We start from the raw sequence: 23,987 nt of genomic DNA, 5'->3' as shown, positions 1-23,987 counted from the left end.
TGGAAAATTAAAATCAAGCTGCTTCTTTCTGCTGAACAGAAATTAAGCAGACTTTTTTTTTATTTTGGTCTATATGCCAACACAACAGCTCAATACAGATATCAGCAGTTCCAGAAGAGTCAGAAATGGGATATCAGTTTCTCTTAAGTTCTCTGTTCACATAGCGAGAAAAAAAATGTTTTGGAAACAAAGATTCATCATCCTTTTGCACTGAAAGGAAAGTTTACAAAAGCTGCGTCAACTGACTTCAGACACCCAGAACACTGTTTTGTGTTATGGCATGTAAACAGAGCAATGCATGACAAGGCTCAGGGTGATGTGAAGACGTGGATGAAGTATACACAAGTCCAAAGGAGAAAACAAAAGGAATCAAAAGAGAACAAGGTTTCCGAGGTAATCCTTAAGATGGTGTTAAACATGAGGCCTGTTTTGGGGAGCTTATGATACAGGTAAAAAACTGTGTGTGCAAAATGGCTTGCTAGTTCCAAATTTAGGTGCACTCCACTTCTGATTCATTCACAGATGTCATATAACAGCTGAATGTTGCCATATGGATTGACCTAAGACGGTGTATTTAATCACATTTTCAAGAATTAAAAAAATTACTAACAACAACCTCAAATTTTTTGCTCAAAGTGATTCCTTTTTCCTATGCATGCCTGCTCTCTCCTCTTGGCACTGCTCATCCTCAAGAAAATTATGGTTCCACCAAAACAGAAACATTTGTGTTTTACAGTAAAAACCCTATTTTTTCTTCCACTGAGATTCTATACTAGATTTTTTATCAAGCAATTATCAATATACTTTTTAGGCCAAAAGCAGAAAGGGGAGGAGAAGGATTTTGGCCAGCCGGCCAGCCAGGGGCTAGTCACCTCCAGGAGCCAAGTACTGGATTAGATGAACATTTGCTGTGATCTAGCATGGCAATTCACACGGTCATCAGTTAAACAGATAGTGCAGAGCTGACAGACATGCCTGAATACAGCAATATGAATACCTTTTTATTTGTGCTGCTCTATTAGACAGGGTGCCTTGTGGAGTCTGCATATATTAGCATCTGAGTCTGACAAATGCTTCTTCATTTAAACCTCCCATTTACTGTCACTGATTAATGGGTTGGTTTTTTCCAGGACCTGGGGCTGTTCTTCCTTTATCTTCAAACACTGGCTGTTCACATGCTTTCTCAAAAGCCATTAGCAGTCTTCTACTTCTTTGCTCTATTTAATATGAACATTCACATGAATTGAACTCTCTTGCTGTGGGCAACATTCTGTGTATTTAATGGCCAGAAGCTATCTAGGCAAAGATTACAGTATTTTTCATATTGTGTCTTCTTCATATTAAGGTATCCACGCATAGTGAGGTCACATTCAGTTTTTGCTCTTTGCTTGTAAAATTTGGGAAAAGATTTTGTGGTTTTCTGGTTTGCAGTAATTTTTTAAAAACTTTATTCCATTAGAGGTATTTATTTCTTCCTAGTTCTTGAATTTCAAAAGGTGAGTGGAATTTAAGAGGTGATTGTAGTGAAAAATAGCACAAGATAACGTGCTTAGCACCTTGCATTCATGTCAGCTTAATAAGATAAAATAAATGTTGCCCAGTGGGTATGAGACAAAAGGATGAAGATCATATTGCTGGCAGCCTAGCAGTGTGCCAGTAGGAAGGTTAATTAAGGGCAGAACTTATTGTGACTTGCTCCAAGAAAAATTATTCCCTCAATGAAGTCAGACAGCTCTAGAACATTTAATGTATGTCTGAGGAATTTCTTTTTCTTCTTCTTTTTTTAAAAATATCACTCTCCCATAGTAGCTATTTTCTTTCTGGCAATCTTGGAATGACACTAAAACCCATAAAGCTGACAAGGTAGCATAAAGATGCTTGGATATACAATATATCCTAGCCTTGGCTTGTTAAATATAGTCAGCTTCTCAAGGGTAAAGGGATGAAGTATTTTGTTTAATGATTCACCATGTATTTTTCCAAAACAGGAAGGGAAAAGGCTTCAGTCTGTTTTTGGTTTTCATTGCAGGGCCCAGGCTCTAACACTGAGGAGAGCCAAGAAAGTGAAATTTTGCAGAGAAGACTGATAACCAGAACATCAACCTGTCTCATTTGCTGTCCTGGGATTATTATTGCACTTTAAGTCACTTACGCCTCGTAAGCTCAACACATTCTTCCACATAATGTCTTTGTGTAATGTTAATTTTGTTCATTAAGAAAAGCTTTCTGATGAGTAAAGCATTTGAAGTAGAATTACCAGTGGAAGAAATACTGTTTTAGACAGTTATACTAATTTGCTTGCAATTACTTGAGGTGATAGCATTACCTGTGTGCAGTGGTAAATGTATTCTTTGCTGCTCAACTGAGGTACTTCCAGTTTATCTAGTTCTTCTGGGGGACATATTTGAAGTGGACCACACACTTAATATGTAAGAGCAATACAGCAAATGTACAAAGTTCCTGCAAACATCCCCCTTTGGACTTGCTTCTATACTCTGTCAACCCAGTAATACATGGTGGGTAGAGGGAATTATACTGAAGTTAGTGAAGGAACAGTGGCATCAAGTCAGTGTAACAAAAAGGAGAATTAGGGTGCTTATCTCTGGCAAAGACGGCAGCACTATGCAGTTTCTTTTTCTGCCACTTTGCTGCTTCTGTGTATGTGAGATTAGATGCAGGATTAACTGAGCTCCTGAAAAAATTAAAGGAACACACCTGAGGCTCTCACAGAGCACAATAATGCTAGAAAATGCTGAAAACAAGCACTTTATGAGTTATATTGCCAAGATTAGCACTGGAACATACTATGTCCCAAAGCTATGAAGTCTTTTGTGACTACAAAAGTTGCTGAGGTCTGTCCTTAGATGTGCATGGTGTCTTTTGATACGGAAAAGCAGAACTGATCCCTCCAGGGAGAGGATTGTTCATTCTGCATAGAAGCATTCTGCTACAGGAAATAGATGAATCCTTCATGATAAATCCTAATTTAATGCATCTCAACACAGCTAATTTAGAGAATTATATTTTAGAAACTTGTATTATATTGCTGTACTATCCCTTTTAGGAGTACAATACACGTGGGATCATTTCTTTCTGACTTCACCAGGCATCTTGCTATGGTAAGAAGGATTTGTCTCATATACCATATAGTGCTGTTTTTCTGGAATTTTTTTTTTTCTGCTTCCAGCCTAGTACAGCGTTCCTTTGTAAATTATAGAAAATATGCAGTCGAGCTCATTACAGGTACCCATTGTCCTCCTAGATAGGCATAGAATTCTTACGGCCCATTTGTCAATGCTTTAAAAAAAAAAAAGGTATTGTCTTTTGGTTTTAGTTGAACTCAGTTTTCTAGCCTTCTTTACTTTTTCCATTGTTTTGGTGAACTTAAACTTCTATTAACCATTACAAGCAAGATAGAGGTTGGAAAATATGAAGACCATCCTGGCATACACATCTACAGGAGTGAAAAGTCTATATTTATATGCCTAGACACTGCCATTCCCAAGCTGTTCTGTGAGCTGTTTAGCGATAGCTGAGATTCTGAGACAGCAGCTTTTGTAATAATTTTTTTCACTCTTCCTATTGTTGTAAGTGAAGAAAAATGGCAGTCCTCCAGTGACCAAATTAAGAACAACTCAACTGCATTTTGTCCAAAGCTATTCATACACGTAGTATTATAAAATGTTCTAATTAAATGCAAGGCAGCATATTATATATCATCTTTCTAATTTCAGAGAAGTGCTCACCATACAATTATTAACAAACTAAAAGAAAATATTTTAAAAGCTTTTGCAGTCAAATCCATTTGTGACTGCACTTTTATGAATAGTTCTTCATTTTCTTTAGTACTGCATGACGAAATTCAACCTTTCCATTTTTTATCCTGACAAAACAGACAAGAGGCATGAGGTGTCAGCAGCAAAAAATGATAAGCATATTACCTCCAATGTATTGTGGCTGCCAGAAATGCAGGCCCCTTCGTGTGCAAGGTCAGAGACTGACACCATGATGTCTCAGCTAACGGGGAACTTATCGCTTCCTCAGTGTCACAAGGATTTTCCTTCACCTTACCAGGAAGAATGAATATCATTTTTTTATCTGGTATGTCTAGCAAATTGCTCCGCTTTGCCAGCACAGAGGGCTGACCTTTGTGTCAGCTTCAGGTGATGTTTCTGATGGAAACAAGGGCTCCAAAAAGAGCACTGATTGACACCAGCAGCATTAACACCTGGCATCTTGGAGCAGCTACCACAAAGGTTTGGAGGTCTTTCTATTGAAAAACGGGATCTCCTTTTGCTATTCAACATTTTTCTCCTTTTCAGGGGGGATATTTCTGATCAGCAAATACCAGCAACTTGTAGGTTTGTGTTACAGTTTCTCCCTATTGCCCTAAAATACAGGCAGGATCTGCTCTCAGCACACACTATTACAAGTATCAGAGAGTGCCAGAGGCCACAGAATCATAGAATCATAGAATGGTTTGGGTTGGAAGTGATCTTAAAGATCACCTAGTTCCAATCCCCTTGCAATGGGCAGGGACACCTTCCACTAGACCAGGTTGCTGAAAGCCCCATCCAAACTGGCCTTGAGCACTTCCAGAGATGGGGCATCTACCACCTCTCAGGGCAACATGTGCCAGTGTTTCACCACCCTCATTGTGAAAAATTTCTTCCCTATATCTAATCTAAATTTACGTTCTTTTAGTTTAAAAACCATTACTTCCTGTCCTATCGCTATATGCCCTTCTGAAAAGTCCCTCTCCAGCTTTCTTATAGGTGCCCTTTATTTACTGGAAGGCTGCAATAAAGTCTCCCTGGAGCCTTCTCTTCTCCAGGCTGAACAACCCCAACTATCTCAGCCTGTCCTCATAAGGAGAGGTGTTCCATTCCCCTGATCATTTTTATGACCCTCCGCTGGACCTGCTCTATAGACAGGTCCATGTCTCTCCTGTGCTGAGGGCTCCAGAGCTGGATGCAGGACTCCAGGTGGGGTCTCACCAGAGCGGAGTAGATGGGCAGAATCACCTCCCTTGACCTGCTGGCCATGCTGCTTTGGATGCAGCCCAGGAGGTGGTTGGCCTCCTGGGCTGTGAGCACACATATTGCCGGCTCATGTCCAGCCTTTTGTCCACCAGTACCCCCAAGTGCTTCTCGGCAGGGCTAGTCTCGATCCCTTCATCCCCCAGCCTGTACTGATACCAGGGGTTGCCCCAACCCAAGGTGCAGGACCCTGCACTTGGCCTTGTTGAACCTCTGGAGGTTCACACGGGCCCATGCCTTGAGCTTGCCCAGGTCCCTCTGGATGGCATCCTGTCCCTCAGGCATGTTAACTGCACCGCTCAGCTTGGTCTCATCTGCAAACTTGCTGAGGGTGTACTCGATCCCACTGTCCACATTGCTGATAAAGATGTTAAACAGCGCCGATCCCAATACCAATCCCTGCGGAATATCACTTGTTACTGGTCTCCATTTGGACATCGAGCCATTGACCACAACTTTTTGAGTGCAACCATCCAGCCAATTCAGTATCCACCAAGCGATCCATTTGTCAAATCCACGTCTCACCAATTTAGAGACAAGGATGTGGTGCAGGACAGTATCAAATACTTTGCACAAGTCCAGGTGTTCTCCAGCAGTAGAGCCTACTGATCCCAGCTATTGTCAAAACACTCAAAGATGCAGGAATTCATAGGGGAAAGAAAATTTAAACCCGACCAAATTTTCTGTGACATTTTTCCATCCTACGCCACAATAACAACCCTGCAGATGTTGAACCTGTCTCCTTAATATGCAAACCACACTTATAAAAGTTTTAAGACTGCTTTCACAAGGAGAAATAAAGACTTCATGACTGCAGGAATCCAGGGATCTGTGTGCTAGGAAGCATTTTTTGCAATAAATTATGATAAAGAATTCCTATGTTTGTGTTATTTCTGTCTTTCATCATGGAAATCTTTTGTTTCTGAAAGGATCACACCTCATTCAGTTCTGACACAGTCAATCCATAAATGTGTACAATATAGAGGCATTTATTCATCACCTAGTTTGTACTATTAGTCATCTGCCTTTACTGCTTTTCTCGTCAAATAAAAATGCTCTGAACAACCACAGAAACAGTGAATTGCCATTTGAGTACAGACATTCTCTGTAGTAAGAGACTACAGTATTGAGACTGCATGCTTCATGAACACATCATACACATTATATTTGACCATGTATACCTGCAGACTTCTTTATAAAAGCATTTACCCAAAGTTTTCAAGGTAGTTTCTTCTGAATCAGTCACCCTATATCCTATTGATTGCACTGTGCAGGGAGACCATCTATTTACATACAAAAAGGTCAATGTTGAACAAATCAGTGTTGAGTGCATTATCATTGCATTCAAGTGACACATAAAACTGTATAAACCCAGGAATACTTTTTGCCTTTTTACCTTCATGTACACATGCCTGAGACATCTACGTGGAGACATAAAACAGTGTTTTAGGATGTCTGGTGATTGGCAAGCATATTCATATTAGAAACCTTTCTGACTATTAATAGGCATAAAAAAAGTGGAGAGACTTACGTAAAGCATGGGTCATCATCTAAAATGTGTAATTAATTCAAGGGTGTGATGTTTGCATAATAGCTGCTTCCTATTTTCAGATCCAGCTAACGGGATACAAGGCCTCATAACAGACTTTGAATTACATTATTAGTTTATTTATTTTACTGTATGCAATAATGCAACTAGACCTACAGACTGCTAAAAATATTTATAATTTGCATCAGGTGAGATTATCCCAAAATATTAAGGACTATCTCCTCTGCTAGTTTAAATTGGCATAACTCCCTGGACTTGATATGATTTTCCTCTGCTAATTAAAGTCTAAATGCAGCCATGTTGTTTCCCTCAGCTGAAGTTATAAATTCTGCAAGGCTGATGTGCCTTCAAAAAACATATTTCTTCTGATGTATCATGGTCTGATTGGTCAGCTGTGGAAAAAGACACAAAGTTTGGGACTCAAAATAAAATCCAGACTACTACTGCTACTTTCATGGAAAATATCCAGTCCTTTTTGTAACCTCTATCCCACAGCTTTGGTACATGTCACATCTCACAAAACTTATGGACATCCCTTGAAATTGCTTAAAAGATAATTGCTGGGTTTTTGCTATTTCCTCTTCATTTTCCTTCTCTGATTCTCTCATCATCTCTCTCTCCCCTAGTATTTTTTTTTTTACTCTCATTAATCACAAATGTAATTACTTCTTACTGCATCAAGTGTTTTACTTGTTTGTATTCTAATTTCTTTTACTTTAAAATCCTTTTTCTTCACAGATTAAAATAGTTGCCAGTTAATTTCAGACAGAGTCCTATATAGCACACTAGTACTGGTAAAAAAAAACCAACAACTTCCATAGGTTTGGAGAAAATACAAATAACTAGCTATTTTTTGCTGCGAGAGACCACATGGCAGGGCTTGGAAATGGCAGGACATTTCCAGAAAGAGGAATCATCTGCAGAGGTGAAATACCCTCTCCTGCCCTGTTTTCTTTTCCAGAATTTCCTTCCTGAGGGAACACAGCCACCATTCCATCCATTTGCCTCCCTACCAACCCTGACAAAGCCCCGCTCTTCCTCAGACCTTCCATTCATCTTCAAACAGCGTGGTAAATCACTTCTGTGTTTGTCTAGGACTCAACCAAGGGAAGTAGATATATTACTATTTACCTTCAGTACTAGCAGGGGGAGGAGTACATAAATACAAAAACAAACCATAAAACCAACAACGAAATTATATTGGGCAAGGCAGTATTGCCTGAGGCTATACAAAATGTAACACAAAAAAGTCTTTGTTATAATGTTTTTAATTAAAATTTGCTTTCCTTCGTAGGATTTTTGGTTTGGTGTTGAAAAAAGTCACTTCATGCCACTTCTCTGTGGGATGATTATCAAATATGTTAATAGTAATAACACAGGCATCGACCCTTCCAGCCATTAGGTAATGTCAATAATTTTAAAATTTAATCTGAAGGAGGAGGGCAGGAGCATTTCAAACAAGCCAGAAAAGACTGCCACTCAGTAATTTACTGATACGTTTTCCCTTCTCACACTGTTTCCGTGTTCCCGTCACTTTTGCAACATCCAAATCAGATCTACTTGCAGAACTGGGTGAATTCAGTGTCAGGCTAAAGACCACACCACCTTGTTTCATCAAGTGGAACGATTAAAGGTATCTGGCAAAGATCACAACGATCCATGGTTGATGCTTTATATAAGCGTAGGACCCGTCATCACCAAAGGCCTGACCCTGTATTGTGCCTCCTCCCCTTGTACCAGTTTCGACAGGAGTGGACCTGGACCTTCAGTTCTCATTCACTCAGCACCTCAGGTGTAAGGAGCGAAGCCCAACACTGTAGTAAACATTTTTTAATGTTATCTTTGGTCCTTTTAATTCTGTGCAGTAAATCACTTACTTCCGTTTCCCAGGAATGACAACAGTATGGAACAATTAATACAGAGATATTGGTCTTGGGGATTTTGGTTTGCAGAATACGTAGTTCTTCAGTTTTATATTATTATTATTATTTATAGCCTGTATAAAAATAACATCTCCAGGACCTAGAATATGTTTTTTTTAAAGCAATCCATTACGTGCCACTGAGGTAATTTGAATAGGAATTGCTGTAGTTACATCATAGACTTATATTAATTTTTCATTTTCCATTCAAATAATGTATACTGTGCAATGAAAGGCCAAGGTCCAAACCGTGCTAGAAAACTTTTTTAACCCTGATTTTCACCTCTTTGCACTTGCAGTCCTCTGAATCTTACCCAATCACAGAATGATACACGTTCAAGTGAACCTCTGGGTCCAGGCAGTGCTCAAACCTGAGCCAATTTAGAGGACTCGGTGACCTGTTCATTACAGTCAAGGATATCTCCAAGGATAGAAATATTACAAGTCTTTGGGCAATCTGATACAGTGTCTGACCAATGTCATAGTGAAAAAAATTATCCTAATACCTAACCAGAATTTCTTCTGTTGTGTGTTGTGTTCTTTGCCCCATATCCTTTCACTCTGCACCTCTGAATAAATGATAAATCAGTTGAGACAGTTAGATAAACATGCATTTTACTTACACAACATGGGTTTTTCATTTTCATGTGCAATTTAGGTGTTTTAAATTAAATGAGTTATGTGTTCTGCCATTTGAAGTCCTCCTTTAGTTTAGTTTACATTCACAATGAAAGTTCAGAGTGAACTTATTTAAAAGTTTCATGGTTTGAGAACTTTTATTATTTTTAGTGCTAGGCTAGTTCCAAAACTCACTGGAGCAATTAAATCTGTATTTCCTTCACAGTTCCTTCGGAATCAGCAAGTGGGGGAGTTTTTAATATTATTGGCTCATATACTTCTCTATAAGAGAATTTTGAACAATGACTTTGAGAAAGTTCTCTAATTCACATCCTCTTCCTTTATCATACTGGAAATATTATGATTTTCAATGTCATCCATGGCTTTAATACCCCAGTATTCACACTAAAGCAGACTGCTAGAGAGCAGCCTGGCGGAAAGGGACCTGGGGGTGCTGGCTGACAGCCAGCTGAACATGAGCCGGCAGTGTGCCCAGGTGGCCAAGAAGGCCAACAGCATCCTGGCCTGTATCAGCAATAGTGTGGCCAGCAGGAGTAGGGAAGTGATCGTGCCCCTGTTCTCGGCACTGGTGAGGCCGCACCTTGAATACTGTGTTCAGTTTTGGGCCCCTCACTACAAGAAGGATGTTGAGGTGCTGGAGCGTGTCCAGAGAAGGGCAATGAAGCTGGTGAGGGGTCTGGAGCACAAGTCTTATGAGGAGTGGCTGAGGGAACTGGGGTTGTTTAGTCTGGAGAAGAGGAGGCTGAGGGGAGACCTTATCGCTCTCTACAACTACCTGAAAGGGGTTTGTGGCGACGAGAGTGATGGCCTCTTCTCCCAAGTAACTAGTGATAGGATGAGAGGAAATGGCCTCAAGTTGCGCCAGGGGAGGTTTAGATTGGATATTAGGAAAAATTTCTTCACTGAGAGGGTGGTCAAGCATTGGAACAGGCTGCCCAGGGAGGTGGTGGAGTCACCATCTCTGGAAGTGTTTAAAAAACATGTGGATGTGGCGCTTCAGGACATGGTTTAGGGGACATGGTGGCGCTGGATTAATGGTTGGACTTGATGATCTTGAAGGTCCTTTCCAACCTAGTGATTCTGTGATTTAATGATATGAAAACAAAAGTTCAATAAAATGTAAATTTTCAATACAATTTTTTCTAAAGTAATGAAGTATAACAGTGTAGATTTCACCTTTTCCATGAAAGGACAGCAATACATGCACACATTTACAGTAACCAGTGCTGAAATGGTAATAGGTAAGTTGCAGAGACCCGTACTGACAAACAGCCTCCCAGATCTGACATTGAGGTGGGCTTCATAAGCCTGACTTGGGTAAAGTGCATCTGTCTGCAGCACATGTGAAGAGTTGGCCACCTTAGACTGGGTTTTGCACCATGGAGGATGAAAAGGGTGGAAGTGCTGAAACACATGGGTACTCCCCAGTAATGTAGAAGTGAATGGCGACCCCTCTGGGTGGGAAGGGCTGGGGACTGTACCTTCTCCTTCTTCAGTGAATGCTCTCATGACCTGGCCACAATGCAAAGTAGGTGCAAAATAGCACATTGCCATGTCCCTGAGGCACTGCCATCCCTGTCTGTCCCTGCCCATACCCCCTGGGGTTCCCCCACCCTGCCCACAGCCCAGGACCCCATTTCAGGGCCCCAGGGCTATTAGCCCCTGCCCCAGAAACACCACATCATAGCCAGTCTCCATGCCTGGCCATGGGCCCCACCAAATTAGGTCTACCTGCAGGTCCGTGTCCTGCCCCAGCCTCAGCCCATCCCTGTGCCCAGGGAGGTGCCCAATGCCCAGGGTTGGGACTGCTCCAATGGCCCCCAGCTGCCCTGCTCCTGGCTCGGGTGGTGGGACAGGCCCTGGCTGTCAGGAACTGCCCTGACAGACCCCTCAGTGGCTAGACACACTCATTTCAAAAGAAAACAGTTGTCCAAGAAGACCTAACCCCCAAGTAGAGGGCTAATACCCAAATCCAAGTCTCAAAGGCACCCAGACCATGAGGGTGAAAGCCAAAGTAGTTCCCCAGCCAAGGGATCTCTCAGCTGGGTTTGGTGCCTGCTGTGGATCCCAGTTCTTGGTATGGGAGGGGACAATAAGTGATCCTGTGAACTCTCCTCCCGGACCTGGGCACCTACCTTTAGGCTTTGCAACACGATCAGTCATACAGTCTTAAGATCTTTTTTTTTTCCAATCTGTGTCTCAATACCAAAGCTATTTTTTGATTTATCTCTTACTGAGAAGCTACTGTGCTAAGGGAAATTTTGGAAGCCCAGAGGGTGTACTTTATTCTTTCTTCTTGTTGCAATAAAGACCAAAATTGAATGAGTAGGAGGCAATACCAAATGAGGGAAATGGATTTGACCACCCTTCTTTACACTTGGATCCTCTGGGAACTGCAGGAAGCCAATAGTTTTTAACTGCAAAGTTAGTAATCATTAGAAAGAAGCATAAGAATCTCTTTCCATCTGGGAGAGAAACCAAAGGTGAACCAGGGAGGCCCAGAGGTGAAGGAAACAGAGAGGGATTATGAAAGGCTGTTTTTTGTATGCTGCTTTCTCCAGAAAATGATTGAACAGAATGCCACTACTTACACAAAAGTGAATTTCATTGCACAATTTAAGAGCCATTCAGTGAGATCTGCCAGGAGAGAAGTTATAGCGCATAAAGTAGAAGAATATTCACAGGCCCTATATAGCTCTGCTGGCGATGCAAAGTCCACAGCAGAATTTCAGTCTGATGCTGTTATTCAGACATAAAACTAAAAGTATTCTAATCTTATTTTATGCTGTTTCAGTGCCAGTGTACGTCTACACACTGTAACCGTATTATAATATAGCAAGCAATACGTTCCAATGTGGCAATGTGGCTTTAGCTGAGGAAGACGCCTTTAAACCAGCTTGTTTGGGTAGTCAGCTCACCTTAAAGTTCCTTAAGAGCATTAGCACCACTGATTTTGCCATCCCAAGAGCCCTGTGCGCAGGGCCCTTCAGACATAACAAGGAGAGAGTAAAGGGGAAGTACTCTGTGCTCAGCAGTGAGATTGCCTCTCCTGCTGCCGACAAGAGGGTGAAAAACTGGGTACAAGGGCTCATGTTTCTGGGATAATCACACAACCCTGAGTAACAGCCATCTCCCTATGCATCTTTATTCTTCTCTCAGCATGTACAAGCAATTCAGAAGTTGCAGGACTGCTTCAGAAGTTTTCCTCAGACTGTTAAGGCACATTAAAAGGGCCATGGCCTTCTTACTTGCTTTGGTTGTACTGTACTTCAGTGCTATAGGTGCCCATCAGCACAGTGCAGATTTTTGGCTGAGTTCTGTAGTGACTGTGCCAGTATATGTGGACCATAGGAAGTACCAGATGCACCCAGTGAGGATAAAAGTCTGAGAGTCCAAGAGATCACTAACACCCTATATACTGCAGCAGCTAAAATAAAGTGTCCGTATTTTAGTTTATGTCAACAGAGATACCATACTTCTAATTAAATATGAAACTGCCGGTGAGGCACTTCTATCTCTCTGTAGCAAGAATCCACAGGACTCTATGCAACCTGGTTAAAACTGCAAGGGATATTCTCAGAGGCTGAAATAAAACACTCAGCCAGCCAAGAATCTGCCTGGCAATTGGCTGAAAATGCCCAAAGGGGAATTCAGCACAGTGTCCCCATTGTAGCTGGTATGGGGTGTCTGAGCATACTAAGTAACTTAGAGGTTAACATGCTATGGCTCCTGTCTTTTTAATTCCTCACCTCTGCCAGTCTACTAAAGTATTAGGTTTTCAGTCACCTCCCCTTTCCATTGATCACAGTTATGAGTACTTTAAAGCAATTCTTCGTCTTTTCCTTAAAATGGAAAAGCCACCACTGCTGTGAACTTCAGTAACCATGAATCACAACAGACTTCAAACTTGTAACATCAATTACAAGCACAGCTAATTGGATCACAGTCAGGGCTGTCTGATCTGACAGACACTCCTACCATTAGTTTTACCATGGATCATGGTGATTTCAAATGAACTGCTCTGAAGTGCTTTGGTTCTGGCCAGCGCCAAGTGTTCCTATGTTATCAGCTCACAGAACAGTCTGTACCTGCATGAACTCTTAGTGCCTAAAAGTCTGTCACAGATCTTTAGATAAGGAAAATAACCACACTGAGAACTGGGGAAAAGGAGACTGAACTCTTTCCCTGCTTTCTCTTGAACATCTCCCCTTGCATCATAGAATTACTTTCTCGGTCTATCACAATGTGGACCAAGCCACATAAACCATAAAATCTGACCTTCACAAGCTATTCTTGAATACTTCATCTGGTCTATGAAAGATCAATGAATTCACCCACTGGGATCTTATCCTCAATGGCAAAGACATATTGTGATCCCTGCCTTTATAATGCAATGTGCAATGTGTTGCAAATATTATTTTCCATAATTCAGTGTACAGAAGGTACACTTGAAATGGTGCAAATACCACCACTGTTCCCAATGCAACTCGTGTGCACTCATGCACCTTGTGGTGATGTGCTTCCACATCACATTTGGCTTAAGCATTTGGGATAAATCAAATTGAATTAAGTGTGGTTTTCTGCAAAAGAGAAGAAATACAAAACACAAAAAAAACATGTCAGTGAGGGAAGCAAGCGCCAATTTTGGCCTGAGCATGTAATCTAATCAGAACTTAAGTAAGTATGGAAAAAGTCATTTAGCAAGGTCCTTTTGCAGGAAACTCATCAAGGAACCATATGCTGACAATCAAAATCTGTGGCTGAATCCTGGTCCAGCTTGCAAATTTGCATTGTCACAGGAACCAGGGTATTTAGGATAAACTGTGGTGACTCAAGGAAACCCATTGCAAATCACTGCCATATTCAGAAGATAGGTTATTCTTCTTCTGGCGGCTGATGTACAGCAGGGTTTCTCCTTGATTCATTTAAGTCTGTACAATGACAAGAATTTGGATCATCTCAATTATAACCTGAACATCATGGCTTGTCAAGGCCTAAGCCAATGCTGGGATGTTATGCAGGTCATCGCAAACTCCACCACTACCTGCACCAAGTGAGGCGATGTCCAGTAGTTTGTCCTGCAAGGAGCCTTTGGTGTGATTACACTGACACTTGTTCAGATTGCCTATATCTGCCACAGGCGAGTCTGGTCTTCTGATACTGCCAAGGTGCAGAGGCACCAAGGAAAACAGCACATATTTGGTAGATGCAGGACTGGCATGCAAACTGTTTCTCATTAGCTTCTTGTCCTCCAGGCGTCGCTCCTGCAAAGGCACCAGGAACAGCATTGCATACTGCTCCTGGTCCTGTCCCCAGGTTCCTTCCACACACATTCCTTTTCCACATTTGATTCCTCTCCCAGCTGTCACTGGCTCATCCCATCTCTGTTAAAATGCTTTATCAACCCTATCATGAACTAGCCATTTCTAAATCCTAAACAATAAACCAGTGCTTGGCCCTAAATAAATTAACTTTAAAAGTTCAAATTTAATCCAACTTAAAGTGCCAACAACTAACTCTCTCACAAACCTCTGCCTCCTAACATTTACCTTGAGGAATATACCTTCTACTCCAATCAGACCATGCCCCTCCTGTGTAAAGTTTCTACAGGCACCAGTGTAGGTCACTCAGGTATGACAAATGTGACAAGTTAGTGGGAGCTGAAGGTCCACAGCTGGCTGAGAGTAATTGCAAAAAAAATTAGGTGTCCAGAATTTTATTTGTATTCATGAACCAACTACACTTATATATGTATAACAATCTGGTCAGGCAGGCCTTTTAGTACACTTAATTTTCCCTGGACAAGATTTTGATTCAGTGGCTGCAGTAGCCAAGACAAAACACAATTGTTTTTAATGACAAATAGCCTGACCAAGCCTCTGCTTTAGCTATCTGTGCATATTTCATTTAATCCCCCTTCCAGAACTCAACTATTCAGAGTCACTAGGACCCACAGAAGAGTGCACTGAAAAGCTATAGAACTCAAAACGTATAGAAAGAGTGGGAACAGATATCTTTAGCTTTCTGGCAAACGTTTAAAGAGTTTGAAAAATACTAAAGCTAAAGCTTATGGCAGAGAAAAATTCTTCACTCTTCTTGGGCTGTAGGCCAAAACAATCATGTATTTAGTGTGAAAGTAACATATTTACCATATAAAGTCCTATTCCCATCTTAATCCAAAACCATTTACGAGAAAATAAATTTTATCAGTGAAAGTGTAAAGTCCTTAATAGCCCACTTAGACAATATAATAGTTATTAGAATAAATGTTCACTATCTACTTTGATGGATTAGCCCTTGGTCCCCCTCAGCTTTTGCAATTATGAAGATGTTAACATGAAATTCACTCTTGAAGACTCTCAAGGACCTACACGAGAGAGTGTGTGAGCTGAAATGATGGGGATAATGCTAACTTACTGCAAATACTAGTATAGAATAATTCATTCAACGGTGAACTGAGGTGAGCTGAAGTGACTTGTCTGGGAAGTCTTATTAAGTCATACTTAATTATATAAATACTAAATAAACTATATAAATACTAAATACTTAACTATATCAACAAATAGCTAATACAGTAATTTTTGAGGAACTGAAGAATTTCTTAAAAGACTGGTTTTACCAGCCAAGCCTGGACAGATTTTTAAAATCCCAGCATTCACCAAAACAGACCTATATACCTGAATGTATATGGTTGGCCTGCCTGTAAGTTTGACTACTTTTTCTGGCTCCAACAGGTAGCCTTGTCTCTCTCTCCCCTAAAAGTCCATATAGAGTGGTATCATCAGATCATTACAGCTACAGCACTTCTCATTTTCAGCCAGCTAAACAGCATTTAAATATTCTAATACAATGGGAATGCCCTAATGATTCAGGGTATGTTTACACTGTAAAGACTGGAGGGGTCCCTGAGGGCTCCTGCCCACACTCACCCTGCCTCTGGGAGCTCCCAGGAGCACTGTGCAGAAACCTCTGCTTCCCCTGGGTTTCAACAGCATAGAGCTGGGACTGTATGGCAGCACACCCAAGCTACTACACCCTGCACAACCACAGCTTGTTCAGCCTCCTCACCCCCTTGGGAAGCACTGCACATAGAGATGTTTGGTAGCATGCACCAACTGGTTTGAGGTCTCAGCAGAACTCTGCTGAGCAGGATAGGTTACCATTACTCTCAGCAAGGTCATGCATTGTCTACACAGGTTTTTGGTATGTCCCATGACAGAACAGTAATCCACTTGTAGCTATATGCTGAAATGTGCTATTGCTCTATTACAGGCCAGAGTATGTATGAAAGGGTAAGAACAGATATCCTTATAAATGTGAGTTTTACCCTCAATTTTCTGAAACCAGCTCCTCATGCTTGAATAGGCTTGAATGTCTATACCCGTTCACTAGCTTTACTCACAACCAGCTACATCATATTTTCGCAGTGATTTTCCTTTGCACAGCTGAAGAAAAACTCACAGATCATTTTCCATGCACAAAAAAGAACAGAGGTACAGTTTTTCCACTGATAATATAAACACTATTCTTTTGTGAATTCAGCTTTAGAGTATTTTGATCGGCAGATAGATAAGGACTTTTACTACAGTCTTTTATTCCCAAGTGGGTGGTATTTTCTGTAGTGCTATTACCACCTGTATAAATAGCAGCACTACTGCTGGTGTAATTTGGACTGCTGTGGATGTATACATTCAACGCACAATTGGAGAGTTCGTGTTGTTCACCTATAAAATGAAAACTGCAGTCACCTGGCATTTGGTAAATAGATACAGCAACCTCAGTGCTTCAGAACATTTCCCTAATTTGCAACAAATAAAGAACACTGCATAAAACCTGGCATCCCATGTGAAGCATCTTGTAATTGCTAGCAGAAGGGGGAATACTGCATATTCAGATGCCAATGTACTTCATCTGCAAATATCCACTAACAATTTTTATTACACAAGCTTTTAGGCTTGAACAAGAGCACTCCTACAGCAGTTTCTCTGATGAAATTAGGGAGGAATGTACCCTAGCAAATATAATGATCCAGAATAAAAATACATTTACAGGGCTTTAGCACGCTTTAGACTCTATATCCACTAGGAAAATAAAAATTAGGTTTGGTGGGTGTCCTTTGTTACATAATTAATAGTCTATACTCTCATGTCAAGGAAATCATTCCAGACTAACAAATATTGTAGCCCATAAACATGAGCATTGAAGACTTTAAAGGGAAAATGTGTTCGTTCTTAGAGGTATATTCTTAAAAGGAGTTGTGTGATGTTTCACGAAGGTGCACATAAACAAGGAGCTATGTCCTTTTGCCTCTAAAGAAGTAACACTGCATTCCTAATAAACAGTGATACAGTAGCATCACAGTAGTCTTTAGATATATAATGTCATTAAGGAACAGAGCTGTTGATTTTTTGAATGTTTGATTTGCAGCTAGCTCATTAACAGCACATAACTTGTAGTCCTACATTTAGAGTATCCAATCTTATAACATTATGGAATGTATTTACATTATATGTCAACTCCCAATTTCCATTTCTCCTTCTTCTTTCAAGTTTACTGACTTATGCCTGCAGAACATGATAATTTCTTATGAGGTATTGCCTTCCCTGATGGCTCTTTTCTTCACCAACTAAAGTTGAAGATTTGGGATGTAATTCCAGTGTACTGTTGAAAAGGGTAATTTGCTTCTGAGACTCAAATACTATTTTTTACTTTGATTAAGCAAAATACATCAATTTTTCAGTGTTATGATGAGTCAATAAATTCCTGAAAAAGTGACATTTTAACTGATTACACTCTTATAGTCTTCATATTACTGTGGATATTAATATTCAAAATTAAGAAGCTTGATTGCCATCTCTTCATCATACTTACAAGTTTACTGAACTTATTAAAAATATATTAAAATTAATGTAATTTTAAAAGTGATTAAAGCTGTTTCACACAAGGAGAAAGACACTTGAAACATAAATTCTGCCTGTGTGCTTACATCTACTATGATTGAGAGTGTTTATAATTCAGCATTTTCGTTATGTAACAACAATTAATTTTCTCCTTTTTAGAAATGCAAGTCTTAAATTTACAGTATTTTCCTTTCAGTGTTAATTGCAAAGATAAATCTGGCATGGCTTTAGCAAAATACAATTTATCAAAGGGCAAATATGAACAGGAGCTTTCCCATTACCTTTAGTGGATTGAATTGCACCTTACGACTTTGGCAGGTAGAAGTAAAAAAAAGCAAACAAAACCTATTTTTCTTCTTTTAGCTAGCCCTAGAAATGTCACATAATAATAGTAATACAATATTCTAAGTACCTACTGTGACTCCTCTTTTTATATTGTTTACAAATACTAGAGCTGGAACACAAAATATTTCATCCAAGTAACATTTAATTTTATGTTCTCCTTATGCAATCTGGAAATATAAATCAATAAACAGATAATCTAAGGCAGGGTATTCCTTTCCCCCCTCACCCCCCTCCATCTAGTTACATTAGTAATTATCTCACATTGTTATTTTCCAATGGAACTGATTTCTAAAGTAGTTGGACAAATATTTGCAATATTTCCAAGGAAACAAGTTTCCACGAGTGACATGTTTTTGCTGTCCTGCTCTGGTCTAAATATCTGTTCTTTTTCATAGGTAGCAAATCCTCTCTTTCTATGAGAAACAAGACATTTCCATACCAATACCAAAATTCTGCAAATGGAATGAAAAAGGCATTACTGCAAGTATCTCTATGTATGTACATTTTAAAACATTAAACCCTGGACATTCTTCCCTTCTGCATCTTTGAAAAGCAAAGAGGTCAGAACGACCTGTTTCCCAAGGATTAGCTCTGGTTCATCTTTTACAATTACAGACACAGATGGTATTTTAGTTTTTAAGTTTTTCTTCTCTGATTAAAGCCTTACATATGCAATTGCTTAACATGTGATGCTAGGGCAGTGCTTGAATTCTGCATGTACCATAGGAACTGCCCAGGGGGAAGGGAAATCTTCTTGGCTTAGAGACCCTTGGGAGCAGGGTCCCTCATGCACAATGGATTTATCCATTAACTTATGTACTTCTTCTTTAACTTATGTACTCCAATCAGATGAGCAGCCTTTATTTCCCACATTTTTAACCTGCTCACATTATATGATTTGTATAGCTGTTCCCACCTGACCCTGTTACTAGACTGGACTTTTCCCAGCCTGAACGGTCTACCTTCAATTACACAATAGCATCACTGGGTCTAAAGTTTTCCAGGAAAACTCCTAAGAGGTCTGATTTCACTGTGTAGATGAAAGCCAACCATACTATGTTGATCCTATGCTTAGAGATCCTTCCTTTTATTTTAGAGAGTGTTCAAAGGCCCTGATAAGGTTCAGCATGGCAGCTAAAGCATTCAGTAGCTATAGTTCCCTAATCATTGTGCACTAGGAATAAATGATGTTCAATTTTCATTATGGGCACTGAAGAACACAAGGCAAACACCTAGCTAAGGAGTTTAGGCCATGAGTCTACAACCACACCACTAAACCAATCAAGCAAAGCCCATGCATGTGAAGAATTAGCAATGCGAGTTATAGGATGGATCCAGCAGAAGATGCAGGTCAGAGACAAAGGCATGTAAAGGCAAGAGTAGCGGAAGCGGGCCTGGCTGTGGGCATATATATACAGTGTGACATGCAGAGAGGCTGAAAACGCTGTGAAATCTATATCAAATCAAGTCATTTGCATACCACATGAGCTCCTATGCGAGGCAGGCCTTATTGGTTTAGGCAAGACCCCATCCTAACTACAGTCATACTGTTCTTGGAAACAGCATCTTCTCATGGCACGATACTATGTCTGTTCTATGCAAACTTGTGTATCACTGTGCTACGCGTCATTACATATTGCTGTCATGCCATATGGCATGTAGCAAAGAGGAAGCTGATAATGGAATAATACAGGAAAATAAAATTCAGACAAAGTGAGGAAAACTATTTTAAAAAGCCAGAATAACTTTCTTTAAAGTCACGACAAGAATCAAAGAACACATTAGATGCAATAACCCCTGAGTGTATTTGGAGAAGCCTTGCTTAATCCAGTGTCAATGTCAAGCAAGAATTTCAGAAGTAAAGAGGTAATTAGAGAGGGAGTGAGACACATGAGATGAGAGTCTGGCATACAGTAAAGTACATGGGTTTTCCTTCAATATCGTGTCCTGGGGTGGTGCTTGGGAAAATGTTTGTTGACATTTCATTTTGACTGCCTTTTATGTATATTCCACTTTGTATAGAATAAATGCCCTTAAAATTCCCAAATACACAAAGCTGTGAGCAATTATTTGTATGGATACAGGCATGGATTGGAACTATCCAGAAGAGAATTGGAAAACTATTTATTATCCAGTAATAATAATCCCCTATAGCAAGACCTAGCTTAACTAAAAAATAACTTACAACATATATTACTCAAGAAACCCAGGCTAATGCTTGTCTCTGTTTATAATCTAGCCCATCTTAAAAATTCAATATGAACTAGCCCAGCATTATGTAAATATGTTTTAACTTGAAGCTCTTTTAGCCACAAAAGTCAGCTCTTGCACACTGCTTTGAATTACTTGACCAGTTTCTAAAAAGTGACTGATGCATGCCTGTTCTTTATAATATAGTTTTTGTAACATAGTATTTTTACTAAAAAGTACTTCGCTATTTGTCTGCCAAGTGTATTGTTTCATGTATAACTGAACAGAGAAATTTATGGGTAATTGTCCTTTATTATAAATCATTATGATCTATTTATTTATTTTAATATAATTGCACAGCAAGTTAATGGAAAAATGTCTTTACTGTTGACTTAAATAGATGGTAAAGGTAATATTTATTAATATTTATTAAAGGTAGTTGTTTCACCATGCAGACACACCAGAAAAAAGGACAGAAATACACTCAGTAGAAGTGAAATCTCCTCAAGAAGTATATTAATATCATTAACACATATTGCAAACTAAGAAAGTTGTTTTAACAAATATTCAGGCTGATTCAAGCATCACAGCGGCAGTGCTTTCTTTCACCTTGGAGTTTTTGAATTGTCACAGGCTGGACAATGAAAAATATGGCAGATGGAAGTGATTTAAATAGCTTCACAGTTTGCTTGCATAGAAGGCCTCACTAGTAGCACATGCTTAAAGTCTGTGATAATAAAGTCAAGCACAGCATTTACTAAACCATTTTAGCTAGAGATTTGTCCATCATCAGAAAATAAAGATATGTAAAACAGTATTCAGAAGCACCCTTTTGGATAATGAAGAAACTCAAACACAAAAAAGGAAAAAGAAAAGCAGCTTGTAAGTATTTATTAATAGTGCTTTTAAAAGACCATAATAGAACTGAGAAAGAAGGAAAAAAAATAATTAAAGTAGATATGGGCCTGATCTCTAGACTGCTACAGGAAAGATGTTTGAGATCACCCAGTATCACATTCAGAAAAAACAATCCTAAAGGATACTTCTTATCAAATCTGAAAATCAAAGAAAAAAGGAAATAAAAAGGGACTGAGTTGACAATTAACTGTGGAAGATAAAATATCAGAAAATATTAAGAGGAGCATTCAGCTGGAGACTATAATCATCTAAATACAGGTGTTAACTAAGTTAAGTGAGGTGTCTAAGCTTGCATAATCAGTGAAATGTATTCAGCTTTAAATCCAACATTTACAACTCAGCAGCTAAAAAGGTCTCTGTAATTAGATTGTGTATATTACAAGATTTGTATTGGGAGAACTCTGAAATTAGATTGTCTGTATTACAAGATTTGTATTGGGAGAATAGACACACAGGTGTATTTATTACTCAAATCACCTGCATTTAGGAAATGAATTCCAGCTGAAATCTTTCAGAAAGAGTTGTGTAATATACTATAAGGTAAATATAAGCAGGGAATAGCTATGGCCCAGCACACAGGTCCAATGGGATGGTGAAAAAAGACATGTTCAAACTGATCCAGCACTAAAAAAATCTTAAGTTAGTTTAAGAGCAACAGGCATACAAGATCTCAATATCTGCAGGTGTGTATTTGTATACATTTTGGTAATCATTTGAACCTCAGGAATATGCCAGATTTTATCTTTCAAGTTGGGTCACCTACAGTAAATAAGCAAAAATGTTAGGTTCAACAGGGTTCAACAAGGCCAAGTGCAGGGCCCTGCACCTTGGGTTGGGGCAACCCCTGGTATCAGTACAGGGGGATGAAGGGGTCGAGAGCAGCCCTGCTGAGAAGCACTTGTGGGTACAGGTGGGTGAAGAGCTGGACATGAAACAGCAATATGTGCACTCGCAGCCCAGAAGGCCAACCATATCCTGGGCTGCAACCAAAGCAGCGTGGCCAGCAGGTTGAGGGAGGGGATTCTGCCCCTCTACTCTGCTCTGGTGAGACCCCACCTAGAGTCCTGCATCCAGCTCTGGAGCCCTCAGCACAGGAAAAACATGGACCTGTCCATGGAGCAGGTCCAGAGGAGGGCCACAAAAATGATCAGGGGGATGGAACACCTCTCCTCTGAAGAAAGGCTGAGACTGTTGGGGTTGTTCAACCTGGAGAAGAGAAGGCTCCAGGGAGACCTTATTGCAGCCTTCCAGTACTTAAAAGGCACTTATAAGAAAGATGAGGACAGACATTTTAGCAGGGCCTGTTGCGACAGGACAAGAGGTAATGGTTTTAAACCAAAAGAGGTTTGGTCTACCAAAAGTCTACCAAAAAGGTAGGCTTAGACTCTATACAAGGAAGAAATTTTTCACAGTGAGGGTGGTGAAACACTGGCACAGGTTGCCCCGAGAGGTGGTAGATGCCCCATCCCTAGAAACATTCAAGGTCAGGTTGGATGGGGCTCTGAGCAACTTGCTCTAGTTGAAGATGTCCCTGCTCCTTGCAGGGGGGTTGGAGTAGATGACCTTTCAAGGTTCCTTCCAACCCAAACTATTTAACAGTTCTATGAAAAATGTTATACTTTTAAGAGATTCTGGTGACCATGAGCCAAGAACAATTTTGGCCCACAAATGTAAATGCTTGTGTTCTGTGACGAACAGTTTTAAGCTTTGATAGACCATTGTCAAATGTTACAGTTGAAGATGATCTATGAGAAAACGATCTCATATGTTTGTGAGAAAATCCTGAGCTGCTTGAATAGTAAAACTAGTATTCATATGTTTTAAATGTTTTTTATCAGCAAAACAGAGCAATGTTCAGATGTTTTTCCATCTGGACTGTGAGAATTTTCACTTACACACTGTAAAAGACAGGATAACTCAGTGCTTTAAAAATAAGTGAGATTTGTGTGTGCTTAGAAAAGTGTGAAAGCTTTTATTTCATTTCATATGTCATAAATAAAACACATGTTCTCATGGTTTCTTAATTCCCCTCTTTATTCCAGTTGCCATTTGTGCTACACACAAGAACTGTCCGACCTGGAAATTAGATGGAAAGTCTGACACCTCCAAATATGAAATCATGTAGATTTTTTTCACTGAAGACTGAGACTCAACCAGGAGAATTTGTACACAACAGCCATATTCAGATTACACTGAAAAAACTGATAGCCAAGGAGAAGCATATCTTAAAATAATATCTTTTAAATTTTCTGTTATTTTAGTGTAAAATTTTGGAGATCAGATGTAGCTCCCTGAGGATATCATAAGCTTGTGACTATAGATATAAACATAATTTTAAACTACTGACTTTTCTCTCATTGCTTCCCAGAACTCCTTATCTCAACACATCCAGTACAAGCCAGAACCAAATGCTGCCTGCTGGGTCTTTTACAGCTTTCTTACCAAGTTAAATTTCTCCCACCCTACCTCTCTGTCTCTCCACACAG

The sequence above is a fragment of the Phaethon aethereus genome, assembly GCF_964289735.1.
Source record: "Phaethon aethereus genome assembly, chromosome: 2".
In the NCBI taxonomy this organism is placed as follows: Eukaryota; Metazoa; Chordata; class Aves; order Phaethontiformes; family Phaethontidae; genus Phaethon; species Phaethon aethereus.
Note: the sequence above shows the minus strand (reverse complement) of the source record.